The sequence below is a fragment of the Felis catus genome, chromosome A3 (genome assembly GCF_018350175.1).
Source record: "Felis catus isolate Fca126 chromosome A3, F.catus_Fca126_mat1.0, whole genome shotgun sequence".
Classification (NCBI taxonomy): domain Eukaryota; kingdom Metazoa; phylum Chordata; class Mammalia; order Carnivora; family Felidae; genus Felis; species Felis catus.
This window is the reverse complement of record NC_058370.1, coordinates 37,286,555-37,302,593: the sequence shown is the minus strand read 5'-3', so window position 1 is coordinate 37,302,593 and position 16,039 is coordinate 37,286,555. Positions and strand designations below refer to the sequence as shown.

The 16,039-nt window shown below is 38.9% G+C and overlaps 1 long non-coding RNA gene across 3 annotated transcripts in view; it reads left to right on the top strand.

Annotated features, from left to right (window-relative positions):
- The window catches only part of LOC111559792, a 454,702-nt gene that overhangs the window by 121,890 nt on the left and 316,773 nt on the right, over positions 1–16,039 (top strand). The window lies entirely within an intron of this gene.

Here is a 16,039-nt window from a genome sequence, read left to right as displayed (position 1 = left end):
GCTCTTGATATTTTCTTACAAATGGTTATAGAGTAGAATTTGATGATGGTTTTTATTATACACTGTGGTTTATCTAGTAATAGAGAGTTGCCAGATTTAGTAAATAAATATGCAGGGCAACAAGTTAAATTTTAATTTTAGATACACATTGAATATATTTTTTAAGTTTGACCCAAATTTTGCATTATCATGGTTGTCAATAATGAAGTAGGAGAATAGAGTAATAATAGAGTTAATATTCCAGGGTAATAGGATACTTCCTTTCTGCTGTCTGCAAACAACTGATATTTTTGGATGGGTAAGATTTGCCATTAACTGTGATACCTAGATGTCCTAAAAGTTATTTTGTTTATGTGTTTTAGTTGAAATGTAAGGTCAGTGTTCACACAAGTTTCCAAAGAAACAGTAGCTCTTTGTCATACTTCTGTGACCTATTTATTTTTGTCTTCATTAAAAACTTGGAATTAGGGGGAAAAAACAATGATTTTACAGTAAAAAGTTAAACTATCATATGCTCATCCCCCATCTACCTCCCCTCTGGCAATTACCAGTTTGTTTTTTGTATTTAAGAGTCTGTTTGGCTTTTTGTTTTGTTTTTTAGATGCCATATATAGGTGAAATTGTATGGTATTTGTCTTTGTTGTACTTATTTCACTTAGCATAATACCTTCTAGGTTCATCCATGTTGTTGCAAATGACAAGATTTCATTCTTTTTTATGACTAATATTCGTGTGTGTGTGTGTGTGTACACATACACATCACATCTTTATCCATCCATTAAGGGACACTTGGGTGGCTTCCATATCTGGGCCATTGTAAGTAATACTGCAATAACATAGAGGTTTATTTTCAAAGTAGTATTTTTCATTTTCTTTGGGTAAATACCCAGCAGTGGAATTACTGGAAGATACAGTATTTCTGTTTTTCATTTTTTGAGGAACCTCTACACTGTTATCCATAATGGTTGCGCCAATTTACATTTCTACCAATAGTGCACTGGAGTTCCCTTTCTCTGCATCCTCACCAACACTTGACTTTTTTTGCCTTTTTAATACTAGTCATTCTCAGTAGAATGAGGTGGCGTTTCATTGTGGTTTTGATTTGCATTTCCCTGATGATTAGCGATGTTGAGCATCTTTTCGCGTATCTTTGGGCCATCTGTAGGTTGTCTTTGGAAAAATGTGTATTTGGGTCCAATGCCCGTTTTTTAATCGGATTGTTTTTCTGGTGTTAAGTTGTATAAATTCTTTATATATTTTGGATTTCAGCCGCTTATTGGTTGTATCATTTGCTCACATCCTCCTATCTTTGTTTTTGATGGTTTCCTTTGCTATATAAAAACTTTTTATTTTGGGGTAGTCCTAACAGTTTGCTATTGCTTTTGTTTCCCTTGCCTGAGAAGATATACCTATAAATAAGTTGCTATGGCTGATGTCCAACAGATTACTATGTTTTCTTTTAGGAAGTTTTATGATTTTGGATTTCACATTTAGGTCTTTAATTTATTTTGAGTTTATTTTTGCTTATAGTGTAGGTAGTCTATTTTCATTCTTTTGCAGGTAGTAATCTAGTTTTCCCAACACCATTTATTGAAAAGACTGTCTTCATTATATACTCTCATCTTCTTTGCTGTAGATTACTTGACCACATATGCATAGGTTTATTTCTGGGCTGTATCCTGTTACATTGATCTGTATGTTTTTTTCTTCTGCCAGTACCATACTGTTTTGATTACTATAGCTTTGTAGTATATATTGAAATCTGGATTTGTGATACCTCCAGCTTTCTTTTTTCCCAGATTGCTTTGACTTTTTGAGGTCTTTTGTGGTTGCTTACAAATTTTAGGTTCGTTCCCTCTAGTTCTATTAAATGCTATTAGTATTTTGATAGGGATTGCACCAAGCCTATAGATTGCTTAGAGTAGTATGGAAATTTTAACGATATTAATTGTTTTAGTCCATGAGCATGGTAAATCTTTTTGTTTGTGTCATCTTCAGTTTATTTCATCAATATCTTTAAAAAAATTTTTTTTCAACGTTTATTTATTTTTGGGACAGAGAGAGACAGAGCATGAATGGGGGAGGGGCAGAGAGAGAGAGGGAGACACAGAATCGGAAACAGTCTCCAGGCTCTGAACCATCAGCCCAGAGCCTGACGCAGGGCTCGAACTCATGGGCCACGAGATCGTGACCTGGCTGAAGTCGGACGCTTAACCGACTGCACCACCCAGGCGCCCCTATTTCATCAATATCTTATAGTTTACAGAGTACAGGTCTTTTCACCTTCTTAGTTAAACTTTCCTAGAAATTTGATTGTTTTTAGTGCAATTATAAATGGGATCCTTTTTTATTTTAAATTTTTCTTAACATTTATTTTTGAGAGACAGAGACATTTGTTTTTAAGAGGCATGAGTGGGGGAGGGAGCAGAGAGAATGAGGGAGACACAGAATCCAAAGCAGGCTCCTGGCACTGAGCTGTCAGCATAGAGCCTGACACAGGTCTCGAACCCATGAGCCATGAGATCATGACCTGAGCTAAGGTTGGATGTTTAACCAACTAAGCCACCCTGGCTCAAATGGGATTGTTTTCTTCTCTTTCTGCTACTTCATTATTAGAATATTAGAATTATTAATATGTAGAGATGCAACAGATTTCTGCATATTAATTTTGTATCCTGCAAGTTGACTGAATTCATTTGTTTCTAATAGTTTTTGATGGAGTCTCTAGGGTTTTTTATAAATAGTATCATGTCATCTGCAAATAGTCACCGTTTTACTTCTTCCTTACAAATTTGAGTGCGTTTTATTACTTTTCTTGTCCAATTGTTAGTTAGGACTCCCAGTATTATGTTGAATAAATATTGGAAGAATGGATATCCTTGTCTTGTTCCTGATCTTAGAAGAAAAGCCTTTAGTTTTTTACCATTGAGCACAATGTTAACTGTGGGTTTTTCATACAAATTCTTTATTACTTTGAGCCATATTCCATCTGAACCCAATTTGAGACTTTTTTTTAAATTTTTCATTTATTTTTATTTTTTATTTTTATTAATGTGATGTATCAAACTGAGTTATGAATACTGAACCACCTTGCATCTCTGGAATAAATCCCACTTGATCATGGTGAATGATATTTTTAATGTATTGTTGAATTTGGTTTGCTGATTGATATTTTTGCTAATATTTTGAGGATTTTTGATTACTGCATCTGTGTTCATCTGGGATATTAACCTGCACCTGTGGACCTGTTTCTATTATATGTCATATCTGCTTGCTTAATGAGTCTTTTTTCCTTCTTTTCTAGTAGTTTATTTTTGAATGGTGGATGGTTATTTAAAATATTATTTATAGGAATGTTTTGAGTCCTAGAATGATGACTTATCCATAAAAAGGAAAGAAGGGAAAGAGGAAGGAAGGGAGAACCCTGAAAGTGTGTCCACCCCAGAAAACCTTAATTCACTTAAGGCCTGAGGTACCCTAAAACACCAGATAAAAGGAACTACTCAAAGGAGGACCATTATTACTCTGTGTTATGTCCTGTTACTATTATAATAAATATCTTACAATTGGAGAGAACAGAACTCATGTGTCTTTGCTCAAGAAGGAGGTGATTTTCCAGGCTTCTCACCACTTGGTAGAGCCTATGCTTTGATTTCTTCCCCATCCCTATGTGACTGTGAAAAGTTCATCTTAGTTTGAATTCACTGTTTTATTAAAATCAAAACAATTGTGCTCAAGACAGGGAGGTTTGGTTAACTGTACTTATATCACTAGGTTTTGTCTTCTCCAAATATTGGACGGGCATTCCCCCCCCCCCCATTTTCTGAGGTCTTTGATGTTTTTAAGACATCTTTATTTGCTTGTTTTGGTAATTTAGCTAAGTTTTTAGTGATCTTCAGCAGAAGGCTTATGTAAATCTGATCTACCATTACTGGAACTGGAAGTTCAGCATTTTTTTTTCTTTTAGTATTTATATATTTATTTACCATTAGATTTTCCCTTTGTATGGGATGCCTCTTGTGCCTTGATTCATATTTCCTTAGCCCATATTTTATTCCAGTCATTGTCATTGCTGTATGCTTCCCAGAGGTGTAAATGGCAGAACTTTATTTTACCTGTGGCTATCAATTTCTCTTCCTTTCCTACCTGGAATGGAAGGGAGTTAATATCCCATGGGGTAATACTTGACCGATGGAGAGATGGAAACCAGTGCTTATATCTCCCCGTTCCCTGTTCCTGAGTACATTTTGTGTAACTTCTGTATGGTTCCACTGGCTCTCATCTTCTCTATTTTACTCTCCCCAATCCTCTACTTCTATTCTCTGGGATTACTTACTAATATAATCTACTTGCATGACATAGGATTTAGACTTCTTTAAAGGGGTTTCATCAACTTTTATGTAGTTTCTTTTATTAGACCCCAAAAGCCATTCTTTGAGAAATATTCCTTAGGAAGGAAAAATACCCAATACACATCTATTGTGTCTGAAATTTCCATCCTTAAAATAAGTATTTACTGTTGTTTCATCAGGTGTTAAGTTGGAACCCAAGAAACCAAAATTGAAAAATGTCGTAGAGAAAAAGGTAGTCAAGCCTTGGGTAGGATGCTACAACATAGATTCCTGAGCAATGCTAGGGTACTGTGCACCATAGAAAGTATAAACAATTCCATACATGTCTTATCCACTAACCTCTTAAGCCCTATACCCTGACTTTAATTCTCCTCCCTATTTATGCCCTAACTAATCCCAGGAATTCTGTTCTCTGCTCTTTTTGCCATTAGCTTGTAGCAGGCTGACCAAAACTATTATCTTAGCCGGTGAAAATTCCTTTTAGGGAAGGACTACTTTTTTTAGTGAAAATGTTTAAATTAACTGCCTGATGGAGAAGGTGCCTTCATGGAGGCAACAGATTCAGAGTCAAGGGCATAGCATACAAAGGTGAACTCTAAGGATGCAAAAGAGCTGCATTTGGGGCCAGGGAGCAGAGAGGAAAAGGGCAAATTGGAGAATTTTCTGACATTAGGGGAAATTAGAAAGGATTTGTTCAGAGCAGGTATCTTCAAAATTTATCTTAAGGTTGTTTGTGTTTCATGGCACTTTGTGAGTGACTAAAATTATGTAAAACCTGGATCCTTGTGGCTTAGAATGGAGCCATGTAAAGACCAACGTAGAAGCCAGAGTTTAGAGTAAGGGGCAACCATGAGAATATGTCCTTCCTCTCCCTAGGAGCTAGAAGAAGTGATGATAGGACCTTCTAAACCATGAATGGGAGTTGGATCCACTCTTACCTGGATCTAAGAAGTGCATGCCTCAAGCTGACACCAGAGGTCTCACACACCTCTGGTGATCTCTAAACTGCAGCAGGTGATTACTGGTTACTTGATATCACATTCAATGGTCAACATCATGAAATTCATTCAGCAAATATTTATTCAGAGAATATTATGTGCCATACCTTTCTTTGTTCTTGGTACTGAGTGTACAGCTCTGATCAAAGCAGATAAAAATCTGCACCTTCACAGGGCTTACAACTTAGTGGGAAACACAGAAAAGATGCATAAGTGAAATTTATGGTATGATGATAGCAGTGGTATATAAGGAGAAATAAGCTAGACAGGAGATAAGAAAGCAACACACTATTGTTAAAATAGATATGTATCACAGAGGCAAGGAACAGAATAAAGTATTTTTTTTAACTTTAAAAAAACTTTTTTAATGTACATTTATTTTTGAGACAGAGACAGAACATGAGCAGGGAAGGGGTAGAGAGAGACAGGGAGACACAGAATCTGAGGCAGACTCCAGGTTTTGAGCTGTTAGCACAGAGCTGGATGCGGGGCTCGAACTCATGAGCCGTGAGATCATGACCTGAGCTGAAGTCAGATGCCTAACCGACTGAGCCACCCAGGTACCCCTATCTTTTTTTTTAATGTTTGTGTATTTTTGAGAGAGAAGACAGACAGAATGAGAGCAGGGGAGGGGCAGAGAGAGAGAGGGAGACACAGAATCTGAAGCAGGCTCCAGGCTCTGAGCTGTCAGCAGAGAGCCTGATGCAGGGCTTGAAATCACAGACTGTGAGATCATGACCTGATCCGAAGTTGGACTCTTAAATGACTGAGCCACCCAGGTGCTCCAGAATGAAGTATTTTATATTTTTAATGTCAAAAGGATTGTGTATGTTAGGCTAAAGGATCAAGAGTGTTAATATATCACTTCCTCTTATTTTTGTCCTTCACCTGGAAGTCATAGATATAGAGTATTTTTTAGAGTATCCTTTTTTTTTTTTTTTGAAAGGAGACCCTTGGAAGACCTGGAAGAAAAGTGAGCCCATGTTTCTTGGAATGGCTGTCTCTTTTAGGAGTTTGACATTGGCGATTTTTTCCAGCCCCCAGGTTTGGAAGCAGAATGAGAAGCCTTCCATTCATCTCCAGAGAAGGAGACATACTGGGAATGAAAGCTCAAGAGATGCCCAAGGTATCATTAGGACTTGCAGGTCAGGAGAGGACAAGAGAAAATAGAAAATCTTAGAATTTCTAGGCAGGCCCTTACATGTGTTCATTGCAAAATTTAATTGCAGCAGGAAGGAAAGGTAGTTTGAACACTTCCCAAACCCAGAAGGCATTAGGAGGAATAACTGACACATTGACCCATTCAGAAAAAGGACAAGGCAGAGTTAGGACTGAATTTTAACCATGCAAATATCATGAGTATAAAAAATTTCCCATTAATGGAAATATGTTCCTGCTAAAATTAACAAAAGGACATGTAGTTCAAACCTGCACCATCTTTTCACTGGGAGAGCTGCCGCCTCATTGAACTTACTCTAATTGCAGTGGCCAAGGCTAAGGGACTGAATGTAGAGAAGTGTCCATGTTCTTTTTACTTCCATTTAGAAAACCAACATGGACTGGTTGTTTTCCTGGAAAACCAAGAAAACTGGTCTGTTTTCCTTTTACATAGAACCCAAAGCAAGGCTGTTCTTGCTATGCAAGGTATAATTAAAGCATTCTGTATTGAACCCAACAATTTGTACTGCTAATGGATGGTTACTGGCAATGCCTAAGAAGTTTTGGTCTCCCATTGCTTCTAGCAACTTCCACATTGTCTTTCTTATATGGTTGGTTGCATGCTTTGCCAACACACCGAGCAGCAACTTTCACCCTAGTTTACTGCAATATAAAATGGGAAGTTCAATTAGAAACTTGTTTTCATGGAGCGCCTGGGTGGCTCAGTTGGTTGAACGTCTGACTTTGGCTCATGTGGTCATGAGGTCATGATCTCACGTTTCGTGGGTTCCAGCCCCGCGTCAGGCTCTGTGCTGACAGCTCAGAGCCTGGAGCCTGCTTCAGATTCTGTGTCTCCCTCTCTCTCTGCCTCCCCCTCCCACTCGTGCTCTGACTCTGTCTCTCAAAAATAAATTAAAATGTTAAAATTGTTTTCAGAAGCAGCCTAATTGGAGAGGATGTCTTAAGAAACACAAAAAAAGGAACTCTCTTCCTACCACCACCAACATTAGAATACCCTGATATAAACATGAGTTTATACCCTGTCTCTGAAGATAAACAGAAAAAGATTTTTGATTAGCATTTTGTTCATGCTAGGGGTGAGGTTGCAGCACTCCCATCTTTACAACACTGTTGATTTTAATTGCGAAATACCATTGAGAAATCTCTTTGTTGATGAGGGAATATTTGAATTTCTTTTGACTTTTAGAAATTGTAAAGGTGTCCTTAGTAAGCATTGGGTGACTATGGCTCTTTCTAACACTTTTATTTAAAGATGAAATGAGATGGGAACCTTCCATCCTTCCCATAAGTATTATTAAGGAGTTATTTTGTCTATCTGGGGTCAACTGTTGAAGATTGTGCAGATGTTTGTAGGAAGAGGTGTTACCCTCATCTCCAGGTCTTGAATAATAGTTCAAGTCCCACAGGTCTGAAGGAGCAATGTGCTTTGTATCCAAAGGAGAATCAATTAGCCCTCAAAGTTGGTAGTAATTATTCAACACTATACCACACAGGAAGCTCTAAAAATAGACACTTCAGGATATTGATCCAGATTGGTCTTCTGGGGAGATGAAGGCAGGAATCTTCTTTATAATTTGATTTACATAATATAAGGTTCTACATCTGGCATAGCCTTCCAAGCTACTGTTAAAGATTCACCTGGCTTGGGAGCCCCGGAAGACAGAGCTCAGCTCAGTGGGGGAACAAAGGCACTGGCAAGTGCCATCTCTCTCTCCCATCCCCCACCTGAAATTCCAAAGGGAACCAGTTCCCATCACTGAACTTGCTTGTACCATGCAAACACCCAACACTGTGCTTCTGTGGATCCATCCCTCCATTGGGTCTAACTCCCTCCCGGTTCTGCAGGGCCCCTCCTGCAGGGGACCACTGAGGGCTAAGTGAGCTGAGCCTGCCCCTCCAGCCCCTGTGCACCTTGCAGATCCACCCCGGCTAATATGCCAGATCCCATTGAAGCAGCACCACAAGCCTGGCAGTGTGCAAGTAGCCCAGACAGGGGCCACACCACTCCAGTGAGTCCTGCCCCTGGGAGAGAGGGGAAGATAAGGTACACACCAGTCTGACTGTGGCCCCAGTGGAGGGTTAGGGGCAGAAATCGGGTCTGTCTGTGGCCTGGCCCACCAACACAAGTTACACTGGACAGTACAGGGGAAGTGTCCTGTAGTTAGGACTGCAGGGACCTGCAGGGACCTGCAGGGACTACCCAAAATGACAAAATGGAAGAATTCTTCTCAAGAGAAACTCTAGGAAGTAGCAACAGCTAAAGAATTGATTAAAAATGATTTAAGCAATATAACAGAAGAAGAATTTAGACTAATAGTCATAAAATTAATTGCTGGGCTTGAAAAAAGCATAGAGGACAGCAGAGAATCTATTGCTACAGAGATCAAGGGACTAAGAAATAGTCATGAGGAACTAAAAAATGCTATAAATGAGGTGCAAAATAAAATGGAGCTGGCCATCGCACGGATTGAAGAGGCAGAGGAGAGAATAGGTGAATTAGAAGATAAAATTATGCAAAAAGAGGAAACTGAGTAAAAGATTAAAAAAAATCCAGGAGTATGAGGGGAGAAATAGAGAAGTAAGTGATGCAATCAAACGGAACAATATCTGTGTCATAGGAATTCCAGAAGAAGAAGAAGAGAGAGAAAGGGGCTGAAGGTATACTTAAATCATAGCTGAGAACTTCCTTGATCTGGGGAAGGAAAAAGGAATTCATATCCAAGAGGCACAGAGAACTCACTTCAGATGTAACTTGAATTGATCTTCTGCACTACATATCATAGTGAAACTGGCAAAATACAAGGATAAAGAGAGAATTCTGAAAGCAGCTAGGGATAAACAGGTTCTAACTTAAAAAGGTAGACACATAAGAGTAGTGGCAGACCTATCTACTGAAACTTGGCAGGCTAGAAAGGAATGGCAAGAAATCTTCAATGTGATGAACAGAAAAAATATGCAGCCGAGAATCCTTTATCCAGTAGGTCTGTCATTCAGAATAGAAGGAGAGAGAGAGGTTTCCCCAAACAAACAAAAACTGAAGGAATTCATCACCACTAAACCAGCTCTACAAGAGATTCTAAGGGGGACTCTGTGAGGGAAATGTTGCAAGGACTACAAAGTACCAGAGATATCGCTACAAGCATCAAACCTACAGACGTCACAATGACTCTAAACCCATATCTTTCTATAATAACACTGAATGTAAATGGACTAAATGCTCCAATTAAAAGACATAGGGTATCAGAATAGATAAAAAAAAAAAACAAGACCCATCTATTTGCTGTCTACATGAGACTGATTTTAGACCTGAGGACACCTTCAGATTGAAAGTGAGGGGATGGAGAACTATCTATTATGCTACTGGAAGCCAAAAGAAAGCTGGGGTAGCCATACTTATATCAGACAAAGTAGACTTTAAATTAAAGGCTGTAACAAGAGATGAAGAAGGACATTATATCATAATTACAGGGTCTATCCATCAGGAAGAGCTAGCAATTATAAATGTCTATGTGCTGAGTACGGGAGCCCCCAAATATATAAAACAATTAAAAACATAAGAAACCTTATTGATAAGAATGTTGTAATTGCAGGGGACTTTAATACCCCACTTACAACAATGGATAGATCATCTAGACACAGGATCAATAAAGAAACAAGGGCCCTGGGGCGCCTGGGTGGCTCAATCCGTTGAGCGTCTGACTTCAGCTCAGGTCATGATCTCACGGTCTGTGAGTTTGAGCCCCGCATCGGGCTCTGTGCTGACAGCTCAGAGCCTGGTGCCTGCTTCAGATTCTGTGTCTCCCTCTCTCTCTGACCCTCCCCCATTCATGCTCTGTCTCTCTCTGTCTCAAAAATAAATAAACATTAAAAAAAAAAAAAGAAACAAGGGCCCTGAATGATACATTGGATCAGATGGACTTGACAGATATACTTAGAACTTTGCATCCCAAAGCAACAGAATACACTTTCTTCTCAAGTACACATGGGACATTCTCCAAGATAGATCACATAGTGGGTCACAAAACAGCCCTTCATAAGTATACAAGAATTGAGATCATACCATGCACACTTTCAGACCACAATGCTATGAAACTTGAAATCAGCCACAGGAAAAAGTCTGGAAAACCTCCAAAAGCATGGAGGTTAAAGAACACCCTACTAAGGAATGAATGGGTCAACCAGGCAATTAGAGAAGAAATTAAAAAATATATGGAAACAAATGAAAATGAAAATAGAACAATCCAAACACTTTGGGATGCAGCGAAGGCAGTCATGAGAGGAAAATACATTGCAATCCAGGCCTATCTCAAGAAAGAAAATTCCCAAATACAAAATCTAACAGCACATCTAAAGGAAATAGAAGCAGAACACCAAAGACACCCCAAACTCAGTAGAAGAAGAGAAATAATAAAGATAAGAGCAGAAATAAACAATATAGAATCTCAAAAAACAAAGCAGATCAGTGAAACCAAGAGTTGGTTTTTTTAAAAAATAAAAGTGATAAACCTTTAGCTAGGCTTCTCAAAAAGAAAAGGGAGATGACCCAAAGGGGCAAATCATGAATGAAAATGGAATTATTACAACCAATCCCTCAGAATACTATGAATATAACAACAAATCCGGGAATACTATGAAAAATTATATGCCAACAAACTGGACAACCTGGATGAAATGGACAAATTCCTAAGCACCCATATACTTCCAAACCTCAAACAGGAAGAAATGGAAAACTTGAACAGACTCATAACCAGCAACAAAATTGAATCTGTTATCAAAAATCTCCCAACAAGTAAGAGTCCAGGACCAGATGGCTTCCCTGGGGAATTCTACCAGACATTTAATTTTTTTTTCAACCTTTATTTATTTTTGGGACAGAGAGAGACAGAGCATGAACGGGGGAGGGGCAGAGAGAGAGGGAGACACAGAATCGGAAACAGGCTCCAGGCTCTGAGCCATCAGCCCAGAGCCCGACGCGGGGCTCGAACTCCCGGACCACGAGATCGTGACCTGGCTGAAGTCGGACGCTTAACCGACTGTGCCACCCAGGCACCCCTCTACCAGACATTTAAAGCAGAGATAATACATACCCTTCTCAAGCTGTTCAAAAAAAAAAAATAGAAGAGGAAGGAAAACTTTCAGGCTCATTCTACAAAGCCAGCATTACTTTGATTCCTAAACCAGACAGAGACCCAGCAAAGAGAGAGAACTACAGGCCAATATCCCTGATGAACATGGATGCATAAATTCTCAATAAGATACTAGCAAATTGAATTCAACAGCATATAAAAAGAATTATTCACCATGATCAAGTGGGATTCATTCCTGGGCTGCAGGGCTGGTTCAACATTTGCAAATCAATCAATGTGATACATCACATTAATAAAAGAAAAGAACCATATGATCCTGTCAATTGATGCAGAAAAAACATTTGACAAAATTCAGCATTCTTTTTTAATAAAAACCCTCGAGAAAGTCGGGATAGAAGGAACATACTTAAACATCATAAAAGCCATTTATGAAAAGCCCACAGCTAACATCATAATGGGGAAAAACAGAGCTTTCTCCCTGAGATGAGGAACATGACAGGGATGTCCAGTCTCACTGCTATTGTTTAACGTAGTGTTGGAAGTTCTAGCATCAGCAGTCAGACAACAAAAGGAAATCAAAGGCATCAAAATTGGCAAAGATGAAGTCAAGCTTTCACTTTTTGCAGATAGCCTGATATTATACATGGAAAACCCGATAGACTCCACCAAAAGTCTGCTAGAACTGATACATGAATTCAGCAAAGTCACAGGATACAAAATTAATGTACAGAAATCAGTTGCATTCTGAAACACTAATAATGAAGCAACAGAAAGACAAAGAAACTGATGCCATTCACAGTTGCACCAAGAATCATAAAATACCTAGGAATAAACCTAACCAAAGATGTAAAAGATCTATATGCTGAAAACCATAGAGAGCTTATGAAGGAAATTGAAGAAGATATTTAAAAAAATGGAAAACATTCCATGCTCATGGATTGGTAGAATAAATACTGTCAAAATGTCAATACTACCCAAAGCTATCTACACATTCAATGCAATCCCAGTCAAAATTGCACCAGCATTCTTCTCGAAGCTAGAACAAACAATCCTAAAATTTGTATGGAACCACAAAAGACCCTGAAAGCCAAAATAATTTTGAGAACAAGACCAAAGCGGGAGGCATCACAATCCCAGACTTTAGCCTCTACTACAAAGCTGTAAGCATCAAGACAGCATGGTATTGGCACAAAAACAGACTCATACACCAATGGAATAGAATAGAAACTCCAGAATTGGGCCCACAAAAGTATGGCCAACTAATCTTTGACAAAGCAGGAAAGAATATCCAATGGAAAAAAGACAGGCTCTTGAACAAATGGTGCTGGGAGAACTGGACAGCAACATACAGAAGAATGAAACTAGACCACTTTCTTACACCATTAACAAAAATAAACTCAAATGGATAAAGAACCTGAATGTGAGACAGGAAACCATCAAAACCTTAGAGGAGAAAGCAAGAAAAAACCTCTCTGACCTTAGCTTCAGTAATTTCTTACTTGACACATCCCCAAAGGCAAGGTAATTAAAAGCAAAAATGAAGTACTGGGACCTCATGAAGATAAAAAGCTTCTGCACTGCAAAGGAAACAACCAACAAAACTAAAAGGCTACCAACAGAATGGGAAAAGATATTTGCAAATGACATGTCGGACAAAGGCCTAGTATCCAAAATCTAAAGAACTCACCAAACTCTACACCTGAAAAACAAATAATCCAGTAAAGAAATGGGCAGAAGACATGAATAGACATTTGTCTAAAGAAGACATCTGGATGGCCAACAGGCACATGAAAAATGTTCAACGTCACTCCTCATCAGGGAAATACAAATCAAAACCACACTCAGATACCACCTCACACCAGTCAAAGTGGCCAAAATGAACAAATCAGGAGACTATAGATGTTGGCGAGGATGTGGAGAAACGGGAACCCTCTTGCACTGTTGGTAGGAATGTAAACTGGCACAGCTGCTCTGGAAAACAGTGTGGAGGTTCCTCAAAAAATTAAAAATGGATCTACCCTATGACTGAGAAATAACACTGCTAGGAATTTACCCAAGGGATACAGGAGTGGTGATGCATAGGGGCACTTGTGCCCCAATGTTTATAGCAGCACTCTCAACAATAGCCAAATCATGGAGAGCCTAAAGGTGCATCAACTGATGAATGGATAAAGGAGTTGTGGTTTATATACACAATGGAATACTACTTGGCAATGAGAAAGAATGAAATATGGCCTTTTGTAGCAATGTGGATGGAACTGGAGAGTGTTATTAAGTGAAATAAGTCATACAGAGAAAGACAGATACCATATGTTTTCACTCTTATGTGGATCCTGAGAAACTTAACAGAAGACCATGGGGGAGGGGAAGGAAAGAAAAAGGGAGGGAGGGAAGCCGTTAGAGACTCTTAAAAACTGAGAACAAACTGAGGGTTGATGGGGGTTGGGAGGGAGTGGAGGGTGGGTGATGGGCATTGAGGAGGCTACCTGTTGGGATGAGAAAAAGTTTCACCTGGCTTTCAAGCTTTCTTTTCTTAAATGCAGGTCTGAGTAGAGGTAATTAAGTCTTTAAACCAGGTTCAATACTCTCTTGGAATGACTCAGCTTTTTGTTCTAATGGTGGCTTAACACCAGTTCTTTATAAACCCTGGAATTTTTATCAGAAGTTAAGGCAAAGCCCTAAGCTAGGAGTAGAATGTTGGAAACCCTAAGAGAACATTAGTCACTTAATGTTTTCCTCATGGCATTCTCCATTATCCATACAACTTACTGGTGTCTCCTATAGATGACCTTGATTACATTAGGAAATAACACTCCATCCAATGAATCTTTGCCCTAGGATGCTGGTAAAAATGTCTGTGTCTTTTCTAGGCTGTTAGGGAAAACTTAAGATTTTAAAGTGTGTGTTTTCTTTAGACGATTGAGAATGTTCATTTCAGTCTAACTTTACACAAAGACCTATGATAGCAGTCATGTGTTAGAGATCTCCTTGGCCAAGATATGTCCTCTGCCCCAAAGTTCCTAAGTGGCTCTTGGCTCCCCACATACATGTCAAGCTGTATAATGGTGTATTGACAGATGGCAATGTGAAAATATGACTCTCTAATCCCAGTGTTAAAGTAGCACAAACCAACCCAAGAAGATGGCAGTGTTTTCTCTGGGTTTCTCTGGGGAGCAAAGTCTCCAAGACTAATATTATCAGAGCATGTTGGACTGACTAGCTTTGGGCAGAGGTGCTACAAAGTTGACTAGTTGAAGCAGTGACTTGGGGCAAGATAAAGATAGGAAGTCTTATTTCTTCACCTGCTTCAGGTGGAGCCAAAGAGAAAGAATAAAGAGGAATTTTGTTTATCAGAAAGTACAGGAAGCAATGTAGCTCTGAATGACCCTGGTATCCAGAGAAGATACATGTTTTGGCTGCAACAATGAATTTATAAAGTGTTTTGCCCCTTTTGCCCAGCTGGCAGAGTGTTCTTCATATTATCAGTTGAACAGAATGAAACTTGTTTTCTAGGAAGGGAAGAACCCAGATGAATTCCTACAGATTAATGTGATGGGCTTAAGGAATTCTAGCCTCCCACTCTCCCTCCTGTCTTTGTGTCTCTCTCTTTCTTTTAACCTCCCTCCCTTCATCTTTTCTGTTTGCTTCCTCCTATTTTGGTTAGAAAAAAATACCTAAGAGAAGTAGACCACTCTTCAAAATGCTAACATAATTCAGGGGACCTGGGTACTACTCTTCTCCCAACCCCCCCCCCCCAAAGAATCTACATCCATAAGGTCCTCCAGGGATATATTCCCATCAGTAACACCCTTTGTACAAGCAAGAGCCCTTGGACCAAATTCTTTACTAAGATTAAATATTTGCACTGAAAACATGCACATGGGTAATGCAGAATGTGTTTTCTATTAAGGCATTTTCAAGATTGCTGAGGAAGAAGGGCTCTTATTTTTGTTCATAGAAGCTGTCACTGAAAATGTTGAAGAATCACAAGGGCAACCCAGATCAGTTCAAGGAGAACAGAATCATTAAAAGCTTTTTTTTATTTTCTTGGACCAAACTTGATCAAAAAGATGGGCAAAAATGTCAGGTTGGAAAAACATTTGGAAATTATGTTCTGATATCATAAGAGAGACCTTGTGGCTTTCCCTCAGGACCAAGACTGAGACCAAAATAAGGAAACATTAGTCTTCAACCTGGTCAAAAGCAGTCCAAGACTAGGGTGACAGAGGTGCCATTTAATTTTGTGCTAAAACCCTTCTGAGCATAAAAAGCTACCACTACGCTGCCTTTGAGAGGTTCTATTTTCCTTGGCATAAATTAACACACAGGAACATTCTGTGCATTAAGGATACATCCAAACTGATTTTAACTTATTTTAATACATTTTGTTGAAACTCTTTAGAGTACCTGTTTCCCATACCTA